The sequence below is a fragment of the Salmo salar genome, chromosome 26, assembly GCF_965601325.2.
Source record: "Salmo salar chromosome 26, fSalSal1, whole genome shotgun sequence".
Classification (NCBI taxonomy): Eukaryota; Metazoa; Chordata; class Actinopteri; order Salmoniformes; family Salmonidae; genus Salmo; species Salmo salar.
The window spans coordinates 49,130,323-49,135,000 of record NC_138316.1 but is presented as its reverse complement, the minus strand read 5'-3'; the positions used below and the strand labels follow the sequence as shown (position 1 = coordinate 49,135,000).

At 39.3% G+C, this 4,678-nt stretch overlaps 1 protein-coding gene across 1 annotated transcript in view; it reads left to right on the top strand.

Moving 5' to 3' along the window:
- The window catches only part of LOC123730761 (troponin I, fast skeletal muscle-like), a 6,346-nt gene extending 5,870 nt beyond the window's left edge, over window positions 1–476 (top strand). The window contains exon 7 of the mRNA XM_045708481.2: window positions 1–476. This exon is cut by the window's left edge and continues 481 nt beyond it. The gene's annotated coding sequence lies outside the window, so the exon portion shown is untranslated.
- The last annotated feature ends 4,202 nt before the right edge of the window (window positions 477–4,678 follow it).

Sequence of the window (4,678 nt, the reverse complement as noted above, 5' to 3'; positions counted from 1 at the left end):
CACAGCACGACATCAACATCAACAACAATACATATCTGTGTTGATTTGTCAGTGTCACAGTGTCTGCTAAATGAGCAGAATGTAGTGGTTAGTGCTGCCACCTATAGACCATAATGGAACCAGAGTGGACGTTGGTTTGAATCTGACCCGTCGTCCTGTATGATACATGTAGAGGTTAGTGCTGCCACCTATAGACCATAATGGAACCAGAGTGGACGTTGGTTTGAATCTGACCCGTCGTCCTGTATGATACATGTAGAGGTTAGTGCTGCCACCTATAGACCATAATGGAACCAGAGTGGACGTTGGTTTGAATCTGACCCGTCGTCCTGTATGATACATGTAGAGGTTAGTGCTGCCACCTATAGACCATAATGGAACCAGAGTGGACGTTGGTTTGAATCTGACCCATCGTCCTGTATGATTCATTCTCTTCTTGTTATTCCTATTTACTCTAATAAAATAAAATACTTCAATATTTTGTTATTTATTTTTTATAATGGGGGGGGGGGGTGAAATGGCTGAATTGCAAAATGTAAGCATGCGTGACTGTAAGTCAGTGGAGGCTCCTCAGAGGAGGAAGTGGAGGACCATCCTCCTCAGTGAATTTCATAAAATAAAAAATTGTGAAACATTAAAAATGCTATCCTTTTTAGATAAAACTATACTAAAATATTCACGTCACCAAATAATTGATTAAAATACACTATTTTCATTGAAGGTCTACATTAGCCTCAGCAGCACTCTGTAGGGTAGCACCATGGTATAAGCCGGAGGACAGCTAGCTTCCATCCTCCTCTGGGTACATTGATTTCAATACAAAACCTAGGAGGCTCACCCCCTTCCATAGACTTACACAGTAATTATGACAACTTCTGCAGGACGTCCTCCAACCTATCAGAGCTCTTGCAGCATGAACTGACATGTTGTCCACCCAATCAAAGGATCAGAGAATTAGTCTAGTATTGAAAGCATAAGCTATAGCTGGCTAGCACTGCAGTGCATAAAATGTGGTGAGTAGTTCACTCAAAGAGAGCCAAAGATAATAGTTGAACAGTTACGAACTAATTCATTTCTTCAAAAATCAAGGTAAGCGTTTGGTTTGATTCATTTATTGCCACCGTGGCCTGCCGGTGTAACTGCTAAACTGCTTGCTGCTAACTGTACACTGTACTGCATGATTGTAGCGGGTTTACTACAGTGCTAGTTCTAGAAGCTATGTTGTTGACTTGACATTAGCTAATATGGTGACAATGATTTAGACTGTGTGTAGCAGTTAGCGGTTATGATATGAAGGATTGGATTGGAAAGGTTTTTCCGCCTGGTCACAGACAGCTGATGTGTTGTGCACTGAAGTCCACAAGTGAAGGGAAAGGTGAGACGAGGAGAGTACGTAGATGCCAGAAGGAATTATACAACAATCTGACTGCTATGAAAATGAACTGTGTTTGCGTTTGATCAGGGGTGTATTCATTCAGCCGATTCTGTTGAAAAACAAATCTTAAATGGAAGCAAACGGAACAAAACTGGGATTAACAAACTTGAATTTGTCCAATAGAAATGCTCGTTTGCAACTGTTGGACTACTGATTACACTTTAGATAAGCTAGATGCAGGCAAGAGTGTAAAGAGTGTACAAGTTGGTATTGAATGTGTCACTGTCTGTCAACTTGATTACAAAAATGTATCTCGACCTGTGCACCTACATTGTAAACTTTAATTCATAGGCTAGGTTGTAGCAACCTCATGATGGGTACAGGGAAAATATGTATCATGTAGGAGCCTAAACCTATCAATGTTACATTGAGCTGGGTGAATGGAATATATTCATCAAAGATCTCTCTGTACTTTGCTCCATTCATCTTTCCCTCAACCCAGTCCCTACCGCTGAAGAACATCCCTACAGCATGATGCTGCCACCACCATGCTTCACCGTAGGGATGGTGCCAGGTTTCCTCCAGAAGTGACACTTGGCATTCAGGCTAAAGAGTTCAATCTTGGTTTCACCAGACCAGAGAATCTTGTTTCTCATGGTCTGAGAGTCTTTAGGTGCCTTTTGGCAAACTCCAAGCGGGCTGTCATGTGCCTTTTACTGAGGAGTGGCTTCTGTCTGGCCACTCTACCATAAAGGCCTGATTGGTGGAGTTCTGCAGAGATGGTTGTCCTTCTAGAAGGTTCTCCCATCTCCACAGAGCAACTCTGGAGCTCTGTCAGAGTGACCATCAGGTTCTTGGTCAACTCCCTGACCAAGGCACTTCTCCCCCAAATGCTCAGTTTGGCCAGGCGGTCAGCTTTAGGAAAAGTCTTGGTGCTTCCAAACTTCTTCCATTTAAGAATGATGGAGGCCACTGTGTTCTTGGGGACCTTCAATGCTGCAAAAATGTTTTGATACCCTTCCCCAGATCTGTGTCTCGACATAAACCGGTCTCGGGAGCTCTACGGACAATTCCTTTGACCTCATGGCTTGGTTTTTTTGATCTGACATGCACTGTCAACTGTGGGACTTTATATAGACAGGTGTGTGCCTTTCCAAATCATGTCCAATCAATTGAATTTACCACAAGTGGACTCCAATAAAGTTGTAGAAACATCTCAAGGATGATCAATGGAAACAGGATGCACCAGAGCTAAATTTTGAGTCTGATAGCGAAGGGTCTGAATACTTATGTAAATAAGGTATTTCAGTTTTTTGTTATCAATACATTTGAAAAAAAATCTAAAAACCTGTTTTCACTTTGTCATTATAGGGTATTGTGTGTAGATTGATAAGGATGTTGTATTTATTTAATCCATTTTAGAATAAGGCTGGAACGTAACAAAATGTGGAAAAAGTCAAGGGGTCTGAATACTTTCCCAACGAACTGTATATTATAGTAAAAGAAAAATACTCAAATTAAAAACATTTTAATAAATTAATGGGGGAATGGCCAAATTATGATAACATTGTAGGTTACCGTAATATAAATAATCCATAATCCATTGTGCTTTTCCTCCACTAGATGATATGATGCACAAACACACACATACACATGTGTGCACACACACACACCAACACACACACGCACGCACGCACGCATGCACACACACACACACACACACACACACACACACACACACACACACACACACACACACACACACACACACACACACACACACACACAGAGAGAGAGAGACACAGACACTGTAAAAGCAAACAAACTAACTATATTCAGTACATTTCCATTTCTGTCATTTACAATTAGTGCCTTCATCTAAAGATACTGTAGCTAAGTGAGAGTAGGGGACAGACAGCTAGAGGATAGATAGTAAGATGAGAGTAAGAGGATAGATAGTAAGAGGATAGACAGTAAGAGGATAGTAAGAAGATAGATAGTAAGAGGAGAGTAAGAGGATAGATAGTAAGAGGATAGATAGTAAGAGGATAGTAAGAGGATAGATAGTAAGAGGAGAGTAAGAGGATAGATAGTAAGAGGATAGATAGTAAGAGGAGAGTAAGAGGATAGATAGTAAGAGGATAGACAGTAAGAGGATAGTAAGAAGATAGATAGTAAGAGGAGAGTAAGAGGATAGATAGTAAGAGGATAGTAAGAAGATAGATAGTAAGAGGATAGACAGTAAGAGGATAGGAAGAGGATAGATAGTAAGAGGAGAGTAAGAGGATAGATAGTAAGAGGATAGACAGTAAGAGGATAGGAAGAGGATAGATAGTAAGAGGAGAGTAAGAGGATAGATAGTAAGAGGAGAGTAAGAGGATAGATAGTAAGAGGAGAGTAAGAGGATAGATAGTAAGAGGATAGATAGTAAGAGGAGAGTAAGAGGATAGATAGTAAGAGGATAGACAGTAAGAGGATAGGAAGAGGATAGATAGTAAGAGGAGAGTAAGAGGATAGATAGTAAGAGGATAGTAAGAAGATAGATAGTAAGAGGATAGACAGTAAGAGGATAGGAAGAGGATAGATAGTAAGAGGAGAGTAAGAGGATAGATAGTAAGAGGATTGATAGTAAGATGATAGATAACAAGAGGATAGACAGTAAGAGGATAGATAGTGAGATGATAGATAGTAAGATGATATATAGTAAGAGGATAGATAGTGACATGGTAGACAGTAAGAGGATAGATAGTGAGATAACAGATAGTAAGGGGATAAATAGTAAGGGGATAGATAGTAAGAGGATAGAAAGTAAGAGGATTTATAGTAAGAGAATAGTAAGAAGATAGATAGTAAGATAATAGTAAGATGATAGATAGTAAGAGGATAGATAGTAAGAGGATAGAAAGTAAGAGGATTTATAGTAAGAGAATAGTAAGAAGATAGATAGTAAGATAATAGTAAGATGATAGATAGTAAGAGGATAGATAGTAAGAGGAGAGTAAGAAAATAGATGGTAAGATGATAGTACGAAGATAGATAGTAAGAGGAAATATAGTAAGAGGTTAGACAGCAAGAGGATAGATAGTAAGAGGAGAGTAAGAAGAAAGATTGTAAGGGGATAGATAGTAAGAGACTAGGAAGAAGATCGTAAGAGGATAGATAGTACGAGGATAGATAGTAAAATAATAGATAGTAAGATGATAGATAGTAAGAGGATAGATTGTAAGGGGATAGATAGCAGGAGGAAATATAGTAAGAGGATAGTAAGAAGATAGTGAGGGGATAGATAGTAAGATGATATAT